At 43.5% G+C, this 27,006-nt stretch overlaps 1 long non-coding RNA gene and 6 other non-coding genes across 7 annotated transcripts; all 7 read left to right on the top strand.

Annotated features, from left to right (window-relative positions):
• The first annotated feature begins 13,751 nt into the window (after positions 1–13,751).
• LOC142665391 (uncharacterized) lies at positions 13,752–22,896 on the top strand. The gene is made up of 11 exons (XR_012851495.1): positions 13,752–13,801; positions 14,331–14,379; positions 15,792–15,831; positions 17,863–17,908; positions 18,390–18,411; positions 19,025–19,081; positions 19,709–19,754; positions 21,056–21,082; positions 21,594–21,648; positions 22,030–22,075; positions 22,358–22,896. It is a non-coding gene; the product is annotated as an uncharacterized LOC142665391 (long non-coding RNA).
• LOC142666870 (small nucleolar RNA SNORD65) lies at positions 17,722–17,793 on the top strand. Its single transcript, XR_012851760.1, has one exon. It is a non-coding gene; the product is annotated as a small nucleolar RNA SNORD65 (small nucleolar RNA).
• On the top strand, positions 18,215–18,285 carry LOC142666871 (small nucleolar RNA SNORD65). The gene has a single exon (XR_012851761.1). It is a non-coding gene; the product is annotated as a small nucleolar RNA SNORD65 (small nucleolar RNA).
• LOC142666861 (small nucleolar RNA SNORD49) lies at positions 18,883–18,953 on the top strand. The gene has a single exon (XR_012851752.1). It is a non-coding gene; the product is annotated as a small nucleolar RNA SNORD49 (small nucleolar RNA).
• Positions 19,568–19,639, top strand: LOC142666869 (small nucleolar RNA SNORD65). The gene has a single exon (XR_012851759.1). It is a non-coding gene; the product is annotated as a small nucleolar RNA SNORD65 (small nucleolar RNA).
• LOC142666860 (small nucleolar RNA SNORD49) lies at positions 21,434–21,504 on the top strand. Its single transcript, XR_012851751.1, has one exon. It is a non-coding gene; the product is annotated as a small nucleolar RNA SNORD49 (small nucleolar RNA).
• Positions 21,889–21,960, top strand: LOC142666868 (small nucleolar RNA SNORD65). Its single transcript, XR_012851758.1, has one exon. It is a non-coding gene; the product is annotated as a small nucleolar RNA SNORD65 (small nucleolar RNA).
• Positions 22,897–27,006: the final 4,110 nt, after the last annotated feature.

The raw sequence follows: 27,006 nt of genomic DNA, 5'->3' as shown, positions 1-27,006 counted from the left end.
AACCGGGCGATAATTAGCGCTGAATTCCAGCTCCACCAGCATTGCCTGAACAGGGAATTGTTCCCGAACATGACCAGAACTAAAAACAAAAAATCCGATTGGAACCGGGATTTGCAGGCTCCATCGCAAACTATTCCCGCTCTCTTCCGCTCTGCGGCGGAATTCAACATGGCCGATGCCACATCTCAGGCCTGTAGTGAAACCTCCGGCCGCAGCATACCGGTGTCTCTCAGGCCCCAGTTTCACCGCTTCAAGAACTACAAACTCACTCAGACCTCTATCAAAATATAGAAAAGCTATTTAGGGCTGAATTAGCCCAGGCGGTGACACAATTTACACATCAAGTGCAAGAACTCGGTCAGCGAGTCGCTGATGCGGAAGCTAAGACGGAAAGCATGGTGGACGCCATTACTACTGAGAGACGTGATATTGATTTTCATACTTCTAAGATTGAGGCCCTGGAAATGAAGCTTGAAGATCTCGAGAATTGTTCGAGACATGCAAATTTTCATATAAGAGGGCTTCTCGAATCTTCGACTGATCTTCCCGCATTGGCTACTACTTTATTTTGGGCGCTCTTACCTCAACTAGACACGATGTTGTTGAAGATGGACTGGATCCATAGAGCTCTGGTGAACCCAAGAAACCCTGACTGGTGTAGAAATGTTATTTTACGTTTGCACTATCCAGAGGTCCGAGAACAGATCTTGGGAGCTGCACGGAACTTTCCTACATTGCCTAATCTTCCATACACGGTGCGCATCGACACTCGGCAGACGTCGTGATATGAGACCTATCACTTTAGCCTTGCAGGCTGCCCAGGTGAAGTACCGCTGGGGCTTTCCCTTCTCTCTGACTTTTCTGGTCAATACCCAAACATATGTTGTTCATAATCCTGACGACGGCAAAGAAGCATTACATAAACGTGGCTTTTCCCTTGCGGCTCAACCACCATTGCCGCTCAGAACACCACGCCCTACGAGATCATGGATGAACAAAGCAACAACCTCCTCGAGGGCCTCTGGAGTAGTGAAATGACGGGTGTTCTCTGAAGAAACTGAAACTTCGTTGATGGAAGAGTGTTGGTAAGAGGGGATGCCCCTGTGCATCTCTACGCATTATGTGACCTGGTCTCGATTCTTCATTTGTCCTACCTAAGTCAGGTATTCCCTGTTCCTGAATGTTCAAGCTTGCCTGTAAGTGGTTTGGACTACCATATTGTCCCTGTCCTCCTGGACTTGGGGTTCCACTAGACGGATTCCCCACCCAGATAAACTAGTTGGAAAGGGTATCCTTTTTTATGGTTACAGCTCTCTCCCATTTTTTATCCCCTGATTCGCATGGTCATAAATTCAATGACTTCCGTGAGGCCCCCGAGATCAGAAATGTGCTGACCTGGCTCACGAGTATACCCTACCTGTGTTCACCTTCTATGATCTCTATGTATTGCATTTTTGTGTTATCTAAATGTGTTGAATCATCTCACATAATATGAGGGGTTTTAACTATCTCCAAAACGTCGAAAGGCCTTTATTTATTATTTAAAACAAGCTGCACTTTACCCATGCTTCTGCCGCTACGTTTTTCCATAACAGGTATTCTGCGGTTTAGAGGTCTTCATTTGACACTAAAACTAGGGGTGCAGTCACTAAGATTAGAAATACTTTGTCCCTGCAAGTCTCCTCGGTCCTAAAACCAGAAAGGAGATATTTGATCTTCCTAGGTACATTAGTAGATGTTGATGTATGTATAGTAAAATTCCTATGCCCACAATGTAGATCCTACTACATTTCTTCAAGATTTAGCACAGGTAGTTGAGCCTCGCTACTACCAACATTTAATATGGTGCGGTGATTTTAATTTAGTCATTAATCCTATACTTGACAAATCCCGCACTGTAGCGTCCTATCGTACAGCTGCGCACAAAACAATGATCTCTGATACCTTTCACCTACTCTCGTTAGCAGATACCAGGAGAGAGCACAATTGCTCAAATAGAGGCTATACCTTTTTGTCAGCAACACACCATCACCACGCCAGAATTTATATGATCCTATCAACTGCCTCATCACTGCTCCAATTGTTCCACTCTAGACATATTGTTTGTGCCTGGTCAGATCAGGACATGGTCTATTCTGAATTTGATTTTGCACGAAGGGTTTCGACTCCGTTCGCTTGTTGACTGAATGAGGCCATGCTTAGGAGCCCGATTGTGAGAGATCAGGTAACGGAGTATCCTCAGGAAATATAATGAGGAGAATAATACCTCTGACATGACTCCACATTGGCTTAGGCTGTCTCATAAGTCTTTTATAGGGGGACACCTTATCGCAGTAGCTTCTAAGAGGAAGAGGGAGAAAGGACTGGAACAGTCCAAATTAGAGGACAGATTAGCTAGATTATCTCTTGCACACCACCGCAGACCGTCCCTATATTTATATAAAGCCTTGTTAGAGGCGAAGACTCCATTAGATGCCGTACTATCACACACTACTGAGAAGGCCTTACGTTGGACCCGAGCTAAATATTACAAATGGGCTAATAAACCTGATAAACTTTTGGAGAACAAACTCAGGGATAGACAATGTATAAATCAAGTGTTCAAATTTCAAACTAAAAGCGTCAAACTACATCCAATCCTAACATCATTTATGACATTCAGAAAATTATACCAAGCCTTATACCTCTAAACCGTCTTGTGTTATGGAGACTACCATAGCCAATCTCCTATCACAGATACAGTTGCCGAGCTTAACATCTAACGCCGTATCTGACCTTAATGCGGTTATTACGGATGAGGAGATAGATTTGACAATTAAAACAACTCAAGTTGTGGGAAGCCCCAGAAGGCCTCTCCTTGCCTACTACAAAAAGTTTACAACTCACTTGTTACCACATATTCAACATTTTTGCAACGACCTCCTGAAAGGGAATGTTATGCCCCTTGAATTTCTGGATGCTATGATTGCGGTAATCCCAAAGCCAAATAGAAAACCCTTTGTCTCCATCAAATTACAGACCAATATCACATCCAAATCTCGATGCTAAGATTTTTACCTTATTCTGGCATGCCGTCTAAATTTATTTTTGCCTACATTAATACATACTGACCAAGTGGGCTTTATTCCTCATAGGGAGGCTCCGGATAATATCCATAAACTTCTCAATACTATAGTCCGGGTTCCGGGTGAATCTACACCTTGTACTCTCCTAGCTTTAGACATAGAAAAAGCTTTTGACACTGTCTTGGGATTATCTCTTTGCAGTTTTACGTCAGGTAGTCCTTTTTTTGCAGCCATACAAACCCTATATACTTCTCCATTAGCCTATCTTAAGTTACCCTCTTCCTCAATACAAATACACCACGGTACCCGTCAAGGTTGTCCCCTCTCCCCTGCTCTCTTTGCGCTAGCCATGGAACCATTAGCACATCTGATTAGAACCAACCCCAACATAGTGGGAATCAGTCTTGGCTCTTCTAAGTACAAAGCCAATTTGTTCGCAGATGATCTGTTGCTGACTCTCACTAAGCCCCTGACATCCCTCCCTAACCTTCTTAGCTTATTATGTACGCTATAAATTTATAACCACATAAAATGAAACATGTAAGATTTGAAAAATGAGACTCTGCCAGGAAGGCAAAACGGACTGCAGCGGCAATGGGTAAAGAACTCTGTTTGAAACGCGTAAGTGTCTGCAAGCATGAATTCTCAGAAGCATCATGTTTTAATAGATTACTTAATAAATGAAGAGTGCTGGATTAGGTCTTCAGTTTACCAACATCTTGCAAGCCAGCAAGCATTCCTAGGCACTTTGTCAGATTTAAGGACCTGTATAGCTTGAAATCTGATATACAGGGAAGGATGAGCACTATTTTTTTTATATTGTGACCCAGAGAGTGCTGCTTGTTTACATTGATGAGGTATAAGTACACAGGACTGGTATGCCTGCATACAGTATGCTTGTACTGCATATATCGCTGTCTAGGTAGCTGCAGTCCCTGAGATCTGCTCTCAAGGATATAATCATATAGATAATATAATAACATACAAGCTATATATACAAGGTATAAGTACAATGCTCATTTTAATAAGCTTTATTTCTAAAAACATTTATAATAGTTGTCGAATTTGGGCAATGTCTTTTTGCTAGAAGGGTATATTCACACGTCGAAAAGATCTGTTGCAGACATTTCTGCAACTGTCCCATTCACCTTAATGGGATTTGAAGAAATCCATGGGTTACATGCAGCAGAAACAACCTTATACGGATGAAAGGAACTGATCTTCATTCACAGAAATTTCTGCAACAAATCTACCGCATCCGAACATATCCTTAGGCGACATGCATACATTTTTAGGTACAGTTTAATTTTTGGTGCGGAAACGGTTGTGGTTTTAATGATGCAGATTTTTTTTTTTTTTTATAAACTTGCCAGATAAAATTCTGAGATGGAAATGCTAAATAAATTGACGTGATGCTCGTTTTAAAATCTGCACCGCAGATCAATTTACGTGCATAAAATTTCTGCAACGTGTAGATGAGATTACTTGAAATCTCTGGTATTGTATTACGCGCGGCAACTCTGCCCATAATACGCATTTTGTGCATGTGGCCTTAGCGTGTCTCAGTGATAACCTGTTTACAATGTGTCCCGCTTCTAGGAACCCCGGAGAGCAGCTGTAATCAGAGTGAGAACCTGGAAGCAAGTGTTCAGTTCCACTGCAGCACCACCACAGGCAAAATAAAGCATTACACAGTTGTCATTGAAATCACTGGCCTCTCCGTGTCATGTAGAGACAATAGGTCCCTCCAAAGCAAGAAAGACTCTTGTAGCCGCTAACTGCTGTCTAATCCATAAGAATCCTGAATGGGGCACCCCCTCTATTAACTCATAATTCCCTAACAGATATTTGAAGATGGGTCTTCTAAACCAGACAACTCTGTGACATTATTGTATTCTTTACCCTCCAAGTTGGCGCAAAACAATTAACATCCTTTGGAACCCATCACAATATCCTGTTCTACAAAGGACAAACATATTTTTACAATTTGTAAGTGACCCCAACCCCTGAGTGTTCAATATTTTTCTAATAAACATTCTTTAACAGAACAACATCCTTATGGTTTATTTCTTAAGATTATATCAATTGGCAACAAAAAATTTTTTAAACAACTGCCTGAAACCAAATGAATACTTGGTAACGGGGCGTAACTAGAAATATTTGGGGCCTACAGCCAAATTTTGATACTAATCTCTGTGCTCAAAACACCATTTAAAAGTCTTATTCACCAGAAGACTATTCAAACCTGTTACCCAAGTGAAACAGTCCTTGTAATATGGCATTATAATCAGTCATTATAATAAAATATATATATATATTTTGTGACAACTTGGGGACCACTTAGCTCATGGGATCGCCATCTCCCGGGTGAGATGGTTGGCACACATAGAAAGTTCACTCCAAAAAGGTTTAAACCAACCGCAGCTAGATTTATTGTCTTCACAACAGCAATCAGTGATACAACATAAACATACAAAATAAACCCTAGGCCGTCCAGCCTCTAACTAACACATTCAGTGTCCCTCACTATGTGACACTGAGCCTTGTGCCCAGCACCTCAAAACCTTCAGTTTTACCTCACACGGTGGTGATTCTCACAGGCTGGCATGCCTGTCTTCCCCAGACTGAGAGCCCTGTGTGAACAGCACACACCTGATATAAAGAGCCGTCTCAGGTGGAGAATAACTAGGCTCATCAGACAGCCCAAGACATGGACTGTCTGTATGGAGTGGAAGCCCAAGACACGGACTGTCTGTATGGAGTGGAAGCCGCCCTTCTCCTTCACACTCCAGTAAACCAGGCCCTTTGCCAGGCTTTACACCCAAGCAACAGCAGAGAAAACCCTCTCTGCTGTACATGTTCCCTGGTTGCTTAAAACCTGAGTTTCTGCCCTGTCCAGCAGCTGCACTGCTACTATATATTTATATATACCAAAATAAATCCTGCAGTGCTCCAGAATAGCAAAGAAAGGATGTGGTTTATTCAATCAATATAAAGATGCAACGATTCTATCTAGCGTTAGGACCGTTCTCAAGCATGATACATTAACACAGGTGATATTTAAGGCATGTGTCTCATTTACATAATGAGTGATTATTATAAAGTTGTGCATTTCTAATAAACAAAGGCATACATAATATAAAAAATTAAAAACATATATTTACTTAATTAGCACATTATCAAAGATGCAACCATGTGTGCTAGGGATGGGATTTCAGGGCCACTCACCAATCGGAGACGAACTATGTCAATTCTTGGTAATAAACCAGCAGCACCAAACCATGCGATGACTAACTACATGGCGTCCACAAAGTGCCACTGCCCATGTCCCGGAACCTCAACCGGAAGTTTACCATTGCTACGCAACCACACGCAGCATTGACTGCTGCACATGCGCTATTATCTCTGGACGCAGCGCTGGAAATGTCAATATGTGATTTGTCCGATAAACAGATAACTAGAAGTTAGATGCCCTTCATATTATATTCAAAATTTGACTACATGGCAAATTTTGGGTTCAGCAGCGCTAAATCAGTCAGTTGTAGTGAGGGCACAATAAGAAACTTATTTCGTTGAGGCTGCGGGAAATATAGCCTTGGCTGGCATGCCAACAGGTCACTCTGTCATGGCCAGGGTATTTAGATAAATGGCTAGAGCAGCAAACTGAATGTAACTCCAGGGAAACCGAAATCCCAGATACGACCAGCTTTTACAGCTTTTGCTTTTTGGATCTGGACAGAAAATGGCAGCCCTTTAATAAATATTTCACAACAATAGAGGGCAGAGCTGAAAAGTCCTGTCAAATAGAAGACAGCCAAAGAAATGTATAATGTCATATCAGTCACATTAGGTCAAAAAAGTCCTTTCTACTTGACAGTCACAGACTGGGTTGCTCAATTTAAGACAGGACATTTCAGCACTGGAGCTGAAGATCATCCAGAAGGTCTATTTGTGATCATTGTGCCTGAAAATGTATATAGCATTGACAGCACGATCTTGGCAGGTCTGAATATCTCAGCCAAAAAATACACAGGGAAAAATCCCTGCTATTTTTCAAATACAATATTAGGGAATTATGAGTTAATAGTGGAGCATCCGTTCAGGATTTATTAGCAGAACAGCTACAAGAGCATCTCATCTTCTGGAGGACTTGGCATGTTCTTGCATTATACGGTGTAACGTTCGTGGTCCATCATCCTCATTGACCGCAGACTCCTGGGTTCTGACCAGTGTCTTCCTCCTAGGAGACGCCAGCACTTGCTTCCGCTCCACTCTGCAGTGTCCTCTAGGTTGCGTACGCTCGTTCCCGGCCTTAAAGGGCCAGCGCACATGAAAATAATTGCAAATTATCCCCAAATCACCCTGGACTATAAAAAGGGCTCTGCCCTTTCACTTCTTGCCTGAGAGTTGTTGTCTAGTCCCATGTTTTTCTTAGCAAATGGTCCCTTAATCGTATCCTGTTCCCAAAGTTCCTGTGCCCTTCTACCTGTATCCTGTATCCCGTGCTGTGTTTATTCCTGTGCCTCTTCTAGTGTTGGAGTCGCATTGTGTCATCTGCCATGCCTGTTGTCGTACACCACATCTGGTGTCATCTGCCACACCTGGTATCATCCGCCACATTTGGCGCCATCTGCCTTCAAGTTCCATCTGTGCCTAGACTCTGCTACTGTCTGGACTTTTACAGGTACTCTTGCATAGACTGTTGTCTGGCCAGCTGCTACTTCGCTAAGGCGGTATGGCCTACTGTGTCCATATAGCCACGGATCGTGATATACGGACAGCTCTTTGATTTTGAGGACTGTGGAATGGATCATTTTCCCTGCTCTGGCGCTGCAGGGAAACTAAACTGTTGGATTCCTCCACAGATTATACTTGATCCCTGGGGGCCCAAGCAGTGGGACATCCTGTGAACAGTTTATTGTCTAATAATTATTCACCAATGGGATATTTTCACTTGCATCTATCAGAAGATTATTTTGATTGTATTTCCTCTTTAAAGTGCTAAAAAAAAACCTTGCCCATTTACCTGTTCTGTCCCCTTCAGACTACCATTTATTTCAAATGAAAAACAAATATGAAGAGACGAAAAGTTTGACGATAGAGAATGTCATGACTGATATGCAGCTTAGACAACCTAAACGCGAACCATGAGGGAACATATCCCCTAAAGAAATAATAAGCAAAATATATGCAAAAGTAGAAAATCTTTATTAAATATGATATACAATGACATAATACGGAATAAAAAAGGATGGACCATACACAGAGAAGAAGACAATAAGGTCAGATGTAAAGGACCAGTGACAAATAGAAAAAACCAACCACAAAAAACTCATGTAACCCACAACAAGAAAAAATAATGCATGAAAATAATGCATGAAAATAGATGGTACGTGCTAGAATACTAAGCCCACATGTAAGTGGTAGCTAGTGGTACAATGCCCACATATAGATGAAGTGCTACCTAAGTACAATACACAATAAATAGTGTCAAATGTCCTAATAGCCTGACACAGAAAAAATGCAGGCAGAGAGACAAAGAAGGTGAACTAAAGTGATGATCATAAAAAATCCATTATGGAAATGAGCACATACCCGGAGACATAGTGGGCAGTGGAAATGGCAACCTCAGGACTGGATGAAAAAAGCTCCTGATATGCAGCTTAACCTTATCTCTGTAAGAAGGGTATTAAAGTCAAGGGAGATTAGAAAAAGTATCTGCGCCAAACCTGAAGTTCATTGCCTTCTAAACAAAGCCCAAGTATTATCAGTATCACTCATATTTTCTATTTTTCCCTCTGGGATAGGACCTCCACCTTTTTCGAGGCTCCTATGGTAGGTGTCACAATCTGTGGGTATGTGGACCCACTGGGCCATACCACCATAGTGGGAGAGCAGCTGGCCAAACAGTGTACCAAGTCAATGTATATATAGTCCAAGCACAAGGGTACCTGTAGGAGTTCAGACAGTAGCAATGGCTAGGCTCAGATGGGACCTTGGCAGCAGACACCAGGCGTGTCCCCTTAAAGGAACAGTGTCATCACACAAAAAAATTTCATATGTTAAAGATGTCAGTGCTTTATTAAAAACGTTTATATTTATTTGTGTGTTTGTGTTTTACTTTTTCTTATTTTTACACTTTTTCTTCCCTATGGTGGCTGCCATTTTTTGTTCCATTTCTGTATGTGTCGATTAACGACACATACAGACATGGAATACGGCAGCCACAGTCCCATAGGGACTGCGAACGGCTCCCGTCCCATCCACTTCTGTGTACGCCGTCTGTGTGGGAACTGCGCATGCGCCGCTCCCACACAGTCCAATTTGAAATTGGCGCCGTCCGGCTCCATTTTCCTGTGGACCGGAAGTCGCGGCCGGACAGTAAGATTACTACTTCCGGTCGCGGCTTCTGGACTTGTGCACTTGGACCAGCGGCAGCAGACGGAGCGGACGGGCCGGAGGGAGCCGCGGCGGCAGGAGCAGGTAAGAGATTTCAATGTATGTTCGTGTTTGTGTACGTTTACTACTGTATGTAAACCTACTACACTGTGTGTTAGCTCAAAAAATGGCGACACACAGTGTAGGAGGATAGACCGTTCAAACCCCTCGTTTATCCCGGCACTAGCTAGGATAAAGGAGGGGGGGATGCTGAGAGCTCACTAGAGCGAGGGCTTTTTACCCAATTTTGCAATGCTGCAATTTTGGGAATAGCTCCATCTAGTGACCAGCAATGGGAAATATTATAAATTAGAATCTAATTTATAATATTTCCTGACTCGTGAAAAAAATAAAAAAAAATTTGAACAATGTTTAATCACCTACACACTAAATGTTTAATTAAAAAAAAAAAACATGTTTTTCTGGCAACACATTCCCTTTAAGTAGTAAGGTTCACTGTACTTTTTATTAGGGGTTTATATAAACTTGTTTGTATTTTTATAGATCCTGCATTTGTTCTTGATTATTTATTTTTATTTTTATCTTTTACTCTTAGGTTTGTCTACTTCTAATTGAATTTGGACTACTTCACTGGACGCTCACCCAAACAGGAGGACATAATATTGTTGAGGGTTATACTTACGGACCAATATGCTGATTTTTATAATTTTTCATTATGCCATTATGTCATTGGTTGTGTGGTTGCATATGTGATATGAACATTTTTGCTTAGACTTGTCCCCTCCTTTTTCCATTTTGGATTAATAGAACCCTGTATGGTCATAGCATTGGTTCTACAGCGTGAGATTCTCATTGCTGTGTCCTGTTATGTTATCAGACATGTGCCTCTTTTTGGCATTTTTGGTTGGGTCAATGAAATCCTACTAGAGTGGTGAGCATAGGATATGATATGACCATATGGTCACTTCCTTGTGCTTTCTTCTACTTTGACTTACCTCCGGCATTCGATTGCGCGTGCACGGCCTTTTACATATTGGGTTGCTAGCTGTCTCGATGGACGCTAGACCTGGACCGTTTTGACAGCCGACCATGTGATTTATTTATCACATGATCAACTACTAGACATGCGCATTCGTTCTTTACAGACGCCGGAGTCACTGTGCCTGAATGGCGTATTATACTCGTGCATGTTCTATTCCTGCGCTTTGGGTGAGTGCCAGTGATTTTGTATTGATTGAACTACTCTTAACACATGATGACCACAGCTGTTGTATAATACTGATAAAGATTTTGACAAGTTTTAGGTCTGTATTTTTATCTTCTATTACATTACCACTTATATGTATGTTCACTAAGATTATAACACTGACACTATTGGCTATATGGTGATTTGACCAGTCGATTGTTCACTTATAAGTTTTAACTTTTATTAGATGTAGATTCTGATAATCCTCCCATTGTGGGTTGTATAAATACACTGAAATGTCTGTATTATATTGCTTGACAAGGGCTGCATTCAGCAGCTGAAACTTTGCATTCTACTGCACTGATGGGTGAATAAATGTATCCTCTTTGATACGACTATTGGAGTGCTGCCTCTTTTCCTATTTTTTGTCTACATGTTGGGGATTTACAAGTCGGATCCCAGAGGCTTTGCACCCTGTTACCCTGGAGGTTTTGTTCTACTGTGCTGCCCATACTTTATCTGTTTGGACTACATGGACAGTGACGTCAGCGACTTCTCCTGGAGCGGAATCACGAGCCGCTGTGGCCGGGGATTCCGCTTCAGGAGCAGGGGACCACTCCAGGAGAAGTCCCTGACGTCATTTTCCATATATGGACAGTGACGTCAGGGACTTCTCCTGGAGCGGTCCCCTACAGTTGCACTATCTACAGGAAGGGGGGAGGTGCCATCTACAGGGGGTGCCATCTGCGAGTGGTGTGCCATCTACGGGGGTGCCATGTACAAGGGTGCTGTATAGTACTACCTAGAGGGGGGATGTGTGGCACTACCTAGAGGGGGGATGTGTGGCACTACCTAGAGGAGGGCTGTATGGCACTACCTAGAGGGGGGCTGTGTGGCACTACCTACAAGAGGGCAGTATTTGGTATTATCTACAGAGGGCAGTGTGTGGTACTATCTACAGAGGGCTGTATGCCATTATCTACAGAGGGCAGTGTGTGGCATTATCTACAGAGGGCAGTGTGTGGCATTATCTACAGAGGGAAGTGTGTGGCATTATCTACAGAGGGCAGTGTGTGGCATTATCTACAGAGGGCACTGTGGCATTATCTACAGAGGGCAGTGTATGGCATTAGCTACAGAGGGCAGTGTGTGGTACTATCTACAGAGGGCTGTATGCCATTATCTACAGAGGGCAGTGTGTGGCATTATCTACAGAGGGCAGTGTGTGGCATTATCTACAGAGGGAAGTGTGTGGCATTATCTACAGAGGGCAGTGTGTGGCATTATCTACAGCGGGGTTGTGGCAATATCTACAGAGGGCAGTGTGTGGCATTATCTACAGAGGGCACTGTGGCATTATCTACAGAGGGCAGTGTGTGGCATTATTTACAGGGTGGCTGTGACAGTATCTACAGGGGGCTGTGTGAAAATCTCTATAGGGGGCTGTGTGCCAATATCTACAGAGGGCAGTGTGTGACATTATCTACAGGGGGCTGTGGCAGTATCTACAGGGGGCTGTGTGACACTCGGACCCTGTCGTGTGAGTAGAGCCTCAGGCTTTGTTTTAGCGTTCGGTGGGGGTCTCAGTGCTCGGACCCCCACCAATCAAAACTTCTGACATGTCACTATGACATGTCAGAAGTTTTCTGAAAGTTTAGTTATCCCTTAAGTAATTTCCGAGTTAAATGGGTATTCCCAGAATCCACAGGATAGTTGATACTTATCTGATCACTGGCGGCCCCACCATTGGGCCCCAAGAACTGGGCTCCCAAAACGCCAGATCCTCCTCACTGCACCGCCCACAGTGATGAGGAGCTTGACTGGAGTAGTGGTAAAAGGATGCACCCGCCGCACCATTCAAAGTCTATGAGGTTTACGGAAACAGCCGAGCACTGCACTCGGCTATTTCCATCATTCATCTAGACTACGAATAGAGCGGTAGCGCGGAAACTTGAGCGTTCAATGTTGTTCCTCACTGCGTTCGAGCAATAAGGAGGAACAGTTAGATCGGTACCCCCATTCTCACCATCAGTAGGGGTCCCAGTGATGGGGCCCCCAGTCATCAGAAAATGATCATTTATACTGTGGGTAGGTGATCATTTTTGATTCTGTTACAACTCCTTTAATTTGGCATGGAAACATTGTCCAAGATCAGAGCTTCAATTTGTAAATCCTGTCCTTTTTTACGCTGCAAAGTTACGTCTTGTCTTTGTTTAATAGTAAAAATGATTTATTAATGGAAAATCACATCCTAAGGCCCAATTTACAGGAGGATGGCATCATAGTATTCTGGAGAAGGATTTGTTTTTCAAGGGCATGGCAGCAATCCAGCAGCCAAACCCCAAATCGCACAAATTCCAAGTTACTCCTCACAAATAAAAAATGAGAGGAGGTCGGCGATGGTTCGTGGATATCCATTACCATTAATAACGGGCTGGGGAAAGATATCACAGCGGAGAAGACAACGGGGACGAGGACATTCACAATAATACAGACGCGGCACTTGATTATGCCTTTATCTCTCCATAGGAGGTTAATCTTCCTTTTAATCTCTAATTAACTGTCTGCTTAATGACCCAGTAATATGCAAAGTCTGAATTCTCATTATCTCTCCCAATCAGCAGTTCTGCATTTCTAGCCCCTAATGGATTTTCATGCCACCAGCAGCAATATTTCCCTTCAGTGCCAGCCAACACCCTTCAGACAGGTGGCACCTTGGTAGCATTTCACAGCGCACCGTATAAATGGTACAGTCACATTCACTGACTGATAGTTACACTGCTTTATGAAGGACTGCACTGCGCATGACATATATATTTATTTATATTTAGCGAAAGAGCGCCACATAGTGGCTACTCTGCAACATTACATCTCAACCTAATAAGCAGAAGGAAAACAAAAAAAAAATCCTCAAGTTCCACCACAGAGTAAAACTTAAAGCGACTGTACTTTGTGTCGTTATTTCACATAATGATAATGAAAGTCTCTGGTCGTTAACTTAAGTGAGCATGCGCCATAGCTCAGCAAGAACTACATTTCCCTTAAATACGCCTCTTTGTATCGCGAGAAGTGCAGACGGGATTTAGGTGCTATAAAAGCTCGCTTTACGGCCTCGTAAGGTCTCTATCGTGGCGGTGACGGCTGGAGGAGGGTATGTACTGCTAGTTGTGTAAGCTGGTGGCGGCCTCGCTGGCCGGGTGTGGGTGAGCACTTTGGGGATGGCAGAATACGTTGTATTCCCAGCGTCGTCTATAGACACATGGTGGCCGCTGTGTTTGGGGTTAGTGATCTACACGTGGCTCACCAGCTTCTGCTTAACTACGACTTCCAGCATGCCTGGAAAGCGGCCGCTGGTAGTTGTAGCCTTGAAGAAACTATCAGATGTAATCTTGTCTATGATCTGTAGCATGTCTGATGTGTAACCTAAACGTGAGAAGTCTATGCTTTACATAATGACAAACTTTAATTCACATTCAGAACCCTCTCCATTAGTCCCAGCAGGGTCTCCCCTCCAACTTCCCAGGCCCCTCCATATAAGGTCACAGCCAGGCCTCCCTTCTCCTGACTGCATGCTCCAGCAATGTGCCCCTTGGGTAAAGGGTTGCTGGTGGTCCACAACACTTGCCTGGTTGTGGGTACTTGGCTTTGGATTACCTGGTAACGTGTGGTATATTTTACAGGCCTGCTGTGAGAATGTCCCTCATGGAGTTTGGACCCAGACTGACCGTGGTAAGTTATTTCCTTGTATACCTGTCTTTAGTGCATAGGGATTTTGGGTGACTCGGTGCCTGTCCTTCACCTGTGACTTCTCTGCTAATCTGTAGTCTGGTGTTGACTTCTCCCATAAACAGAGTACAGACTGCTGTTACCAGCCCAGACTGCTGCCCTAAGGCTATGTTCACACGGAGTATTTTGGGGGAGGAATATCTGCCTCAAAGCTCCAAATGGAATTTTGAGGCAGATATTCCTCCCCCAAAATACTCCGTGTGAATAGCAATGATCGCGCCGTTTTTCGCCCGCGGCCATTGAGCGCCGCGGGCAGAAAACACGCTTTCTCCTGCCTCCCATTGAAGTCAATGGGAGGTCGGAGGCGGAAGCGCCCGAAGATAGGGCATGTCGCTTCTTTTTCCCGCGAGGCAGTTTTACTGCTCGCGGGAAAAAGACGCCGACGCCTCCCATTGAAATCAATGGGAGGCGTTCTCGGGCCGTTTCTGCCGAGTTTTGCGACGCGGTTTCCGCGTCAAAAAACTCGGCAAAAGACCCCGTGTGAACATAGCCTAAGAGTCCTAGTGATCAGTTAGTAACGGAGCTTATACTTTAGAGAAGTCAATATACCAAGTACCACTTACGCAGATGACCATAAAATACCCCCATGTTATGCCTGTGGACTCGGCTGCACCTATCGGGCTGTGTTCACATGGCTTATTTGTTTCAGAAAGTTCTGCGTCTCAAATTCTAAGCACATGGATTTCTACCAGCCCTATTAGGCTACATGCACACGTTGCGTATTTTGATGGTGCGACTTTTTTTTTTTCCACAGCCCTAGGCAGATATAATTTGCACGTGGAAACGCAACTAAGTGGACATGCTGCGGATTCTAAAAAAGGACCGCAGGTCCATTTCTGTCCTGAAATACCACAGCGTGTACATGAGATTTCCTGGAAACTGACCATGCTGGTACTGTATTACGCTGTGGACTTGCCGCACGTAATACGCATCGTGTGCATTGAGCCTAAAGATGTGAGACCATTGCAGGAATTTCTGCAATAAATCTGCATGTGAATTTAGCCTTAAAAGCATGGCACGAGGAACGTGCAGGTGACTCGCTGGCACCAGTAAAACCTGTTACTGCCCATGTCCTAGTGACCAGCATCCAAACTTGCTTCATTCTTAGCATTCTACATGTGGGTGAACCAACCTGTACCCCCCAAAAACCACTTGGCATCCTGCAATGAATACAGCTGTGTATTGGCATTATGTGGATCTCGTAGCTCGCATTAGTTTTCTTACCAGTCATGAAAAGCCAGTGATGCTTTGTTATCCCTGTCTGAATGAATGAGGACACCTACATACTGAGGCTTTTCTTGTGCTGGAGTTCTTACATGAGGACATGTAGTCTAATTCTCTCTAACCTTCTGCAGGTGTCTGCTGTGCATTATGGGAGAATGCGGAGGCCCAAAGGTAAGAATCTTTCTTCTGACGCTCTACAGTGGCTAAGTTGTGTAGACTTATAATAGCCATGTAATACTGGATCAGGCTGTCAAAACTTTTAGTTACCTAGCGGATGTATTGGGTTATTACTGACCTCGCTGTAGAAGTCCTTACATCATGGAAAGTTGGAACTGCTGTTTTTGCATCCAAGGGCAGACACACCTGGCTGATGTAGGCCATATTCACACATGGTGGATTTGTGCCTACATAATCCTTACTGACTCTTCCAATGGTTCTCCGTTTAGTTGGAGACTAAAGTGAAGCTAATGTCTAAGGCCCCATGCACTACCAAAATAAACTCCGCATTTACGGACCTGCCCGTTTCTATTGGCTGCGGACACCTTTCACGTATCGCTACGGAAGTTGTCCGTGCCATAAAACCGGAAATATGGGGCATGTCCTACTAGTTTGGTTTTTTTTGCAGGCTGTGCTCCCATACATTATTGCCTGTCAGTGTAAAACTGACAGGCAATTTATTAGGCCATGCCTTTGTTAGGCCCCCGGCTGCCATGAGAACCTGACGGCACCCTGCGATTTCTTTGCAGGGGCGCCGATGGGGTGAAAGGGATCTACCTGGCGCTGTCAAACATTAGATGCCGCTGTCTCTTTTGACAGCGGAATTTAAAGGGTTAAACTGCCGGACTCGGCAGGCGCTTTGATTCTGGCAATTGGGGCAGGAGCCAGGCTGTAACAGCCGTGCTCCTGCCGCTGATCGTGTGGGTGTACTGGTAGTTCCCACCCAATCAGAGCGACTGATGTATCTGTCGCTACGCGGGAACGAACACCTTGCGACGGATATAACCGTCAAGGGGTTAAACCATCTGAAAACACTGGCCCTAATAGAATTTTGGGGCGCATATCTCATATTTTTTTACCACAATTGTCTGAGGCTTTCACCATCTAATAGATGCTTCGTTGTAGGTTACTACTGGGTTTTTTTTCTCTTTGAAAATCGTTTTAGTGACAGTTTGATGATTTTTACATTTATGTAAGTATTTTTTTTTTCCAATGCCCAACTGTTTTGTTTCACCAAGTGGGTGTTAAGTGTATCGCTGACCATTCGGCATGTCACTTCATTCGTGCCAAACTTTACTCACCGTGAGATCATGCTGTGCTGTGAATAAAGCTGGGCATGAATGAAGAGAAGTCTGACTTATTGGTCAGCGATACACTTCTTTACAACACCCACTTGGTGGGAAAAAAGCCCAGTTGGGCATTTGGAAAATTTGTGTAAATGTAAAAATGATCAGAACTTTTTCACCAATAAAGGTTTTTGTTTTGTAAAAAAAAGTTCACTCAACAGCGTTTAGGTTAGTTAAGAGATAGGGAAGTGTTAGGGCTTGTCCACACAATGGAATTGTTTCAGGAAGTTTCTGCAGCAATTCCATTGAAAGTCAGGATTTCCCCTGCAGCAAAAATGCACCATTTCCTGCAGTTTTTGCGGCAGAAAATGCTGCGTAAATTGCATTTTTCCTCATGTTAGGAGGAGACCACTCCTGGCAAACCGCAGCAATTCTGGACACCTTTTGCAGCAGGATTTAACATGTGGTCAGAAAAGTACACACCGCAGGTCAATTTTCGCTTGAAGTTTTACGCAGCATGTGGATGTGATTTATGAAATCCACTGGCTGAAATTCCAGCTGGAAAAAAACATGGAAATTCCGCAGCATGTGGACGAGCCCTTAAACTGGTGACAGCCTCCTTAAACTCAACAAACCAAAATGCAGTGGTCTGTATGTAGTAACAGCAGTTCTTACAAATAGTCAACCAAAAGCGAAAAGGAAACCACTTCTGCCATTTAATGTATATCTTAAATGTTGTGCATGGACGTCGGTCTGACCGCTCTGCCTTTATCCTGTGCGATGATGAGTTAACCTATAAATAGCTGGAATTACCGGCAGACTGCAGGTGGTGAGACGGGTCTCTCTGAGCACCTTATAAATGGGATGTAGAATTCTAATGTGTTGTATAATGTACTAACTGTGATCCTGCATCTTCCAGACATGGGTGTGTGGACATGGAAAGAGGGTGACACCTGAGTGCCAAGGTAATTTCTTTCACTTTTATCAAATGATCACAATGTCTGACAACTAGGCCTCATTCACATGGCTGTATTAGATACACCTTATATGCAAACTCATAAGCTAATTCATCTAAAGTACATAAAATATTCTTACTAGTTGTTGTACCAGATCCGTAGCCCTAGTAATACTTTGAGAAGGTTATTGTACATAGCATTTTTGGTGCTATTCCCATCCACTGGTCAGTGGGCAATCAAATATTGCATTATGGCTCATTGAGGTTTCCCTTATCATATTGATTTTTCCACGTTCTATGCAAGTCTTGGTTTGCGCCCTGATGAGACTAACCTTTAAAAAGCTGGAATTACCGGCAGATTGTTGGTGGTGAGAGGTTTATCTGAGCGCCCTGCAGAAGCTTTCTTGTAGATCACCCCAGAAATCTTTAACTTCTAGCACATAAACTCTTATAGACTCCAGATATGTAATACTATTTTAATTTTATTTTAGGTTGGACCTTGTTTGATAAATGGTAAGTAATTCACACTTGCCACTTTTTTTTCTAACTTATTTTTTCTATTATAAATGAATGTTGACCAGTAGTTGTTAACGTAGCACATTATATGCAAGCCTCAAATTCTGCCCTTGACTCCATATGAGGTCTTGCTTATTCCACTTTGCAGTGGAAAGGTGGCCGCACATACGAGGCCGTACTCTAGTAAAGCCTGGCATTTACCAAAGCTGCGTAAGGACACTCTACTGCCAACACTTGTTCAGCTGGGAATGTGCGTAGTTGAAAAACCATTTTATTGGTGGTACCCAAAAAAGTCTGATCTGTCACTGTTCTAGTACAAAGCTTTCTGTATGCCCTGCTGTACCACAAGAGCCCTGAGCAGGAGCTGTAGCTTAGGGGTCCTGAGGGTTGAATGCTGCCTTTTGGAGCCCCCAAATGACTTTCGCTATGAGGACTTTGAGAATTTTCTACCCCTCCACTTGCTAAGTGACACATGATGAGACCAGGCTATAGGAAGTGCCGTCAGATGCGATAACTGACGAGGAAATATTCTGCTGATTGTCACCACCTTCCTTTGGGTTGGGGTTGTTTTATGTTGCCCTTTATGATTTTATATTTTTGTTTTCTTCAGTTTGTAAGCCTTTCCAGTTTGTACCTTCGCTGCATCCAGAAAAACAAGGATGGTCAGGTAAGCTAAGCTACCTCAAACCCTCATGGAGAGCCTGTGGTGATTGTTCCTAAAGTGTCTTAAAATGCTGCTGTCCAGAAGCCTATAGTACAGTAATGACCCATTTCTTATGGCATAAAGTTGGAGCAGCTCTTGGGTCAGAAGGCAGAGACCACTGGCAGTAAATGGCCACTTCAGGCCGTGTTCACATGATGGACTCGTGCCATTACAATCCGCCACAGCTCCTCTGTATAATTGAAGATTAAGTACAACTCCACCTCTTGATTAATATTGGCCATGTGTAAGGTGCAGATCTTGCTACAGAAATCTGCATCTGCCACATTCAGATACATTTCAGGAACAATCTGCTGCAGGTGACCACCCTTAATCAGGCTTTACTTGTGTATATGCCATAGGTTTTGACATGTGACCTCACCAATCAGCTGATTGTAATATCTTAAATGTTGTGCATGGACGTCGGTCTGACCGCTCTGCCTCTATCCTGTGCGATGATGAGTTAACCTATAAATAGCTGGAATTACCGGCAGACTGCAGGTGGTGAGACGGGTCTCTCTGAGCACCTTATAAATGGGATGTAGAATTCTAATGTGTTGTATAATGTACTAACTGTGATCCTGCATCTTCCAGACATGGGTGTGTGGACATGGAAAGAGGGTGACACCTGAGTGGCAAGGTAATTTCTTTCACTTATCAAATGATCACAATGTCTGACAATAAGACCTCATTCACATGGTTGTTACAGATTCATGTTACTTACAAACTCTTGCTAACTCATCTGCGATACATACTCTATTACTACTGGATGTTCCATGTTTATAGCCCTTGTAATTCGGGATGCATTGATACTTCTATACTGTTTCAATGTCGCGCACCCTCAAACGGTTCGATACCATTATTTCAATACTGAACTGTGCATCCGCACAGCTTAGTATTGTAACACATGAGAGCGGGGCTGCGGCTGTGATACAGCCATTGCCCTGCTCCTGAGTCATGTCAGCATGATGTGATGCGACTGGTGCTGCACTGAAGACAGAACATGGCGGGCGCACTGCAAAACACTCCGATCTTCTGTCAGTCCCTGCCCCGACGCTCATTAGTGCAGCGCTGGTCGCATCACCTCATTCTGACCGCGGGGCAATCGCTGTATTACACAGCCGCAGTTAATCAAAGCTGAAAGCAGCATTCAAGGGGAAAATGAGAAGGGATGCCCTTTCGATTGCATCATGGGAAATTCCTGTGACTCAATCGATGGCCATGCCATATATGGGCAGACAGTCCAGGTTTCATTGAAGGACCCCAGGGCTGTGACCATATTTCCTGTTGGGGCATACTTGGGTATGTCCTAACCACCTCAGTACACAGCTAATGTACTGACATAGACATATGCCAGTACATTAATGTTTAAAAATAAAATTAGATTAAAAAACAAAACAAATATTACAATAAGTCTCTATATAAAATATACACATCGTTGCAACCATAATAAAAAAAAATGGCGTTAATGATTACGCTGTCATAAAATAAAAACTACTGTTTCACTTAATGTGTGAGGCACAAGGTACTATGAACCTAACGTGCTTCACATTAATAGTAATTAACCTAATCATGTACCTCATACTATTAATATTAACATGAGGCACATGGAGGTTCAAAATTCATCACACCATGTGCCTCACATCAGAACATGGCAACTTTTTATTTTGCTGGCATAGTATTTTGGTATAGAGTATTGCAATACTACACTATCTATCCAAGTCTAAATTCTGCTATCGTGGTAACCCTGCTGATGAGACTAACGCTTAAAGAGACGGAATTACCGTCAGATTGCAGGTGGTGAGAGGTTTATCTGAGCGCACTGCAGAAGTCGTCTTGATGACCCGCGCTAACTGCGTATCCTGTATTACTGGACTGAGTTTGTTATGTACTACAGTTTAAGTCCTTCAGATATATAACTGCATTTTTCATTTATTGTAGGTCTGACCCTGTTGGATGTGATACATGGTAAGTTTAGTCTTTGCCCATTTCTTTTTATATTGTAGCATGATATTGGAGTTGTTTTAAACGATGCCCTTGACTCTGAGGTACTGCTTCCCTCCCATAGTTTGCAGTGTGAAGGTGGCCACACAGGTGTCCCTCAAGTGTGTACACTAGTCACTAATGTTTAGTACATGGCGCTCTTGAAGCGCTCTGCTGCCCTGTAGTACATGGATTGCAGCACTGAGCAGGAACGCAGCCAGAGAGCTGAATTTGTAAGATGAAACCCCCCTCCCCCCTCAACTGACTTTCGCTAGAAGGAATTGGAGAATCATCGACACCTCCACCTGTTATTGCCCCAGGTCCTTCTAGTTGGTGACACATGATGAGACCAGGCTATAGGAAGTGCCGTCAGATGCGATAACTGACGAGGAAATATTCTGCTGATTGTCACATTCTCCCCCCCCCCCCCCCCCCCAGAGGACCTGGTTGTGTTTTTTGCACTTATGTCTTATGTTAAAATTTGTTTTTCCCCCAGTATCACTTTTCAGTCTGTCCTTTGGATGCAGCCAAGAAAGTACATGGATAGTTGGGTAAGTGGATTCATCCCACATGTCACTGGAGTATTCATGATTTGAGTCCCCATATTCCAGATCATTGCTCCATATAAAAACATGCCGATCGGCAAGTTAATGTTTATTGGCACTTGTTACCAGGCAGGAAATCTGCCAATGTCAGACCCCACTTATACATGGATCAACTGTAATATGACTTATAAATATCTTAAATGTTGTGCATGGATGTCGGTCTGACCGCTCTGCCTCTATCCTGTGCGATGATGAGTTAACCTATAAATAGCTGGAATTACCGGCAGACTGCAGGTGGTGAGACGGGTCTCTCTGAGCACTTTATAAATGTCATGTAGAATTCTAATGTGTTGTATAATGTACTAACTGTGATCCTGCATCTTCCAGACATGGGTGTGTGGACATGGAAAGAGGGTGACACCTGAGTGGCAAGGTAATTTCTTTCACTTTTATCAAATGATCACAATGTCTGACAATAAGACCTCATTCACATGGTTGTATTATGGATTAGTGTAATGTAAATCTGGAGAGCCTGTGATGTTTGTTATCCCTGTCTGACATGTTGTACATGAGGACACATTCTATTACTGAGGCCTCTGTGTAAATGTCTTGCTTCTAGCTGCTATCCTTTCTAATATTAGGCTAGGACTATTACTCTTTTGCAGGTCTTGCCTAATAAAAATGCTTACGATGACATTTTATTTTTTTGTTACAGCATCCTACTTGGCTGCAATGCTGGTCCTCATCTGCAGACAAGTTCAGTGCGGCTTCTGGAAAAGACACTTCTTCATCTGAACAATACCTTTTTTAAATAGTTCTCGGAGCTCAAACCAACTCCTGAGACCCCCCCCCTGGTAAACACCTAATTCCACATGGTGGTACTTCAGATGAATGGGAGCGGCTCTGGCTCATAGAAGGGGGTCTAGTGTAGGGCAGCCATTCTGACATCCAAATACAGATATTATCCTGGTGACTAGTTTCCTTCATGACTTGAACAGCAACTTTTAGTCACAGCCACATTCACTTTCTCGGGTGTTTTGTAACCTTTCAACGTTGTGAAGTCCCACTATTCCTGACAGACTTCTAGATGAGCTGCGCTAGTGAGTACTTCTGAGAAACATGCAACTTTAACAAGCTTTTAGGAAGATGACTCCAAATTTTTATTTTTTTTGTGTTTGTTGATCAATCTTATGCTAATTGGAACCTGTCAATGTATTCTGTACATAGAATTGCATTAAATACCTGTTAAATCCATGTCTGTATTCTTTGCTAGTGTCCAGGGTGCAATGCCACATCCATAGGAATGCATGGAGTATTTTGCATGTGCCTCAATTCACTGCAACTTAAAGGGTTTATCAAACTTCTAAAAGACTATTAGATTAATCTTGTCCACTTTACGAAGTAGCAAGTCCTTAATTTGGGCTGTAACATCCGCTAGCTGTTTAAGGGTACATTTAGTAGGATTTAGTGCCTTTGGTAGATTCCAGAGACTGCAACCTAGTCTGGAGCTCAGTCCATTTAAGTGTAGCAAGAATACAATGCCCTCTAACAGCCTTGTGTGCCTCCCAGAGGGTTGCTTCTGAGAAAACTGAGCCAATGTTTTAAAAAAATACTGCTATAAATGGCAGTGAAATGCCTCCCTCTTGAGAAGGGTCTCGTTGTCTCCAATGGCACACGAGTTATGGGACTGGGAGGTCATGAGGAACACAGAGCACGCAGCATGATCTGACCACGTCAGAGCCCATACAAGCATCAGTCATACGCAAAAGTGGGGTATTGCCAAAAAAGTTATCAATATGCGTATTGTGGCCATTCTATGGTATCCACTCGGCTAGTAAGCAGTTTAAGATCCTTGTGTACAATTGCTATTTCATCTTGCAAGTTTGAGTGACAGATACTAAAGCCTCAATCTGTCTTGGTAGACTGTTATGAAGGAATGCCAGCCAGGAGGGTGGCGTAGTAGGCAGTTGAGACGGTGATAGTCAGCAGCCTGACATGATGGAGTATTCCAGTGATCCCCCATCTGTCCCATATTGACTCAGAGGGGGCAGCCCCCAATTCAGCCTGGGTTTCTGACCCTTACTGGTGGTGGTAATGTTGGGAAAGTTCAGTAGGAATTGATGGCTCAGAGGGGACACCAGGTGCTTTGTGAGCATTCTGGTGTGATAGCGATTAGGCCCCAGACAAAAGGAGTCAACAGGGAAAGGGAGGTAGATTGTACATAGCCTCCAGGAGCCTCGCCTGGTGAAAGCAGTGTCCCTAGCAAAAAGCTGATGTGCAGGCTCTGGATCTTGTGGCCGCAGGCTGTTGTGAGGATTTCTCCCCGGAGAGTGATGAGGAGGATGCCACTGAGGATAGAGTAGCCTCAGGCGGATCTCCCACCATATCATTCAGTGCAGCTGTTGTGGAGATCAAATCACATGGCCATGTTATAGCGGTCGGCCGCTGCATGGGAAGATGGCCCTGGAGTACGAACTGCATGCTGTGGTAAGGGTATGGCTCCATGGTAGGGAAGCCACCCAGAGGTGCAGAAGAACGTGGTAGGAGCTTCTGGACTTTTTTCTCCCCAAAGTTTGATAGCTTTGCCTGAAATTAGTGGTTGAGGACAGGAGCGCTAGTCTCAGGTATGCACTCAGGCTTCTGGTCATGCCCCCTACCACAATGGAGGTTAAACTTACAGGCCTACAGTTTCCAGTCTTACTTTTTGACCCTTTTGAGTATTGGCACCACATACTAGGCACCAGTCCTATGGAACAGACCCTGTCATTATAGAATCCTTAAATATTAGAAATAAGTGTCTGTCATACCCACTTGAGCTGCTTATGGTTGCATAGGTGTAAATGCTGTGTATTGCTCCTATGTGGTGGTTTGCACAATCTTAAGACCTCATTTTTGGTGACTTAGAATTCCTTAGTATTAACATTGCAGGCTGGGAGCTCAAGTATTTCAAACTGATCTGACACCTTTCTATCATGGGCAGTACAACTTTGCCACATCTAGTGTCATCTGTGCCAAGGGTCTGCTCTGAGTATCTTCCCAGGTACTCTTACCCCAGAGACTTATTGACTGTTTGGCCATCTGCTACGGTGGAGCGGCCTAGTGGGTCCACAGGCGTGACAGTCTGTACATATACATAACACTGGAACCAAGCTAAGTACATAAATACAGCTCCAGAACAGTTTAACCCCTTAATGCCCAAGCTATTTTTTACGTTTTTCAATTGTCGCATTCCAAGAGCTATAACGTTTTTATTTTTGCGTCGACATAGCTGTATAAGGTCTTGTGTTTTGCGGGACGAGTAGTATTTTTTTAATAGCACCAGTTTGGGGGACATTATTGGTTAACTTTTTTTGGGGGGGGGGGGGGGGAATAGAAAAAAATCTGAAATTTCGCCACTTTTTTTGCGACCTAAATCTGCCATTTACCGTGTGGTATAAATAACACTAACTTTATTCAGCGGGTTGTTACGATACCAAATTTGTATAGTTTTTGTATGTTTTACTACTTTTACACAGTAAAAACGCTTTTTGTCTCCATATTTGAAGAGCCGATGCATGAGGGCTTTTTTTTTGCAGGACGACTTGTAGTTTTTATTGGTACCATTTTGGAGTAGATGCGACTTTTTGATCACGTCAGTATTCACAGAAAACAGTAATTTTTCCATAGTTTTTTATTTTTTTTTTACGGCGTTCACCATGCGGGTTAAATGTAATAGATTTATAGTCTGGGTCGTTACCAAATGTGTAACTTTTTTAATAGTAAAGCAGTTTGTAAGGGGAAAAGCTGGGTTTTTCATATTTTTTTTTTTTTTTTTAAATTAACTATTAAACTTTTTTACTAGTCCCATTAGGGGACTATAATATGCGATTGCTATTGTAATACACTGCAATACTTCTGTATTGCAGTGTATTACTGCCAGGTCATGCCTGCGGCATGACCCAGCAGGCATTCATTCTAGGCAGACCTGGGGGCCTTTATTAGACCCCCGGCTGCCATTAGAGACACAGGCGATCGTGTCGGTGGGGGAGAGAGAGGGAGCTCCCGCCCTCTCTCCAAAACCACTCAGATGCGGCACTTGCTATTGAGCACCGCATCTGAGGGGTTAAATGTGTGAGATCGATACTAATATCGATCTCACACGGCAGAGCAGGGAGATTTGACAGCTCCCTGCTCTGTTTACTTATTCCGATGCTGCGACGTAAAAAGTATGGCATCGGAATAAGGCCCGTTAGTGACCGACGTAGAAACACGATGGGCCGGTCACTAACAGGTTAATACATATACAACACTGTAACCAAGCTTAGTACATAAATACATCACTCGAACCAAGCTCAGTACATATACAATGTAAAGGGAAGTGTTTTATATATTTACATCTATAATCATATATATATTTGGCAAGGACGTGGTGTTCGAGGCACCGTTAGCACTGCCCACAGACAGACCTGTAAGGAAGGAGATGAGAGTGCTCAGTCGGTCTGTTTCTGCGTGAGCATCTACTGCATTATCTGTACTCTGAGTTATCTGTGGTGTTGGGCCCTATTCACATGACAGGGATTCTCGGCCGTCACAGGGGCTATTCCCACGGCCGATTTTTTTTTTTTTAACGGCCCTGTTAACTGGGCCATCAAAAAAAAATGGAACATGCCTTATTTTGGGCCGTTCTCCTGGCTGCACGGCTGTTACTTGGATGTGATCCGAGTGACAGCCGTGCTTTCTGCCTCTCGTCTCCTCACAGTGTGAAGTGCATGTGAGGAGGAGGGTATTTTGTTGCTCCCTAATCCCCGGCCACAGCTTCGGGATTACCTACAGGGGGGCTGTGTGGTACTACCTACAAGGGAGTCTTTGTGGCATTATCTACTGATGCAAAACGGGGCAAAATTGTCAATTAAAAACGGAAACACGGCCTGCAAAACGGCAGAGAAAAACAAACCAAATCGACCGATACTCGGACCCTGTTGTGTGAATAGAGCTTACATAGGACTGCAGGTAACATCTACATTATCACATGAACAGTGGACACATCCTGTGATGCATTCCCACATAACAGGAGGTTCCCACGACCTGCATGTGCATGAGTTTGGCACAGTGATGTCATACAGAAGTGCACGGTTTAAAGAGGCTCTGTCACCAGATTTTTCAACCCCTATCTCCTATTGCAGATCGGCGCTGCAATGTAGATTACAGTAATGTTTTGTTTTTTTTCTAAAAAAAGCATTTTTGGCCAAGTTATGACCATTTATATATTTATGCAAATGAGGCTTTCTAAAGTACAACTGGGTGTGTTTAAAGTTAAAGTACATCTGGGCGTGTATTATGTGCGTACATCGGGCCGTTTTTACTTCTTTTACTAGCTGGGCGTTG

This window comes from Rhinoderma darwinii, chromosome 13 (genome assembly GCF_050947455.1).
Source record: "Rhinoderma darwinii isolate aRhiDar2 chromosome 13, aRhiDar2.hap1, whole genome shotgun sequence".
NCBI classification, from domain to species: Eukaryota; Metazoa; Chordata; class Amphibia; order Anura; family Rhinodermatidae; genus Rhinoderma; species Rhinoderma darwinii.
Note: the sequence above shows the minus strand (reverse complement) of the source record. Positions and strands in the feature narration are given on the sequence as shown.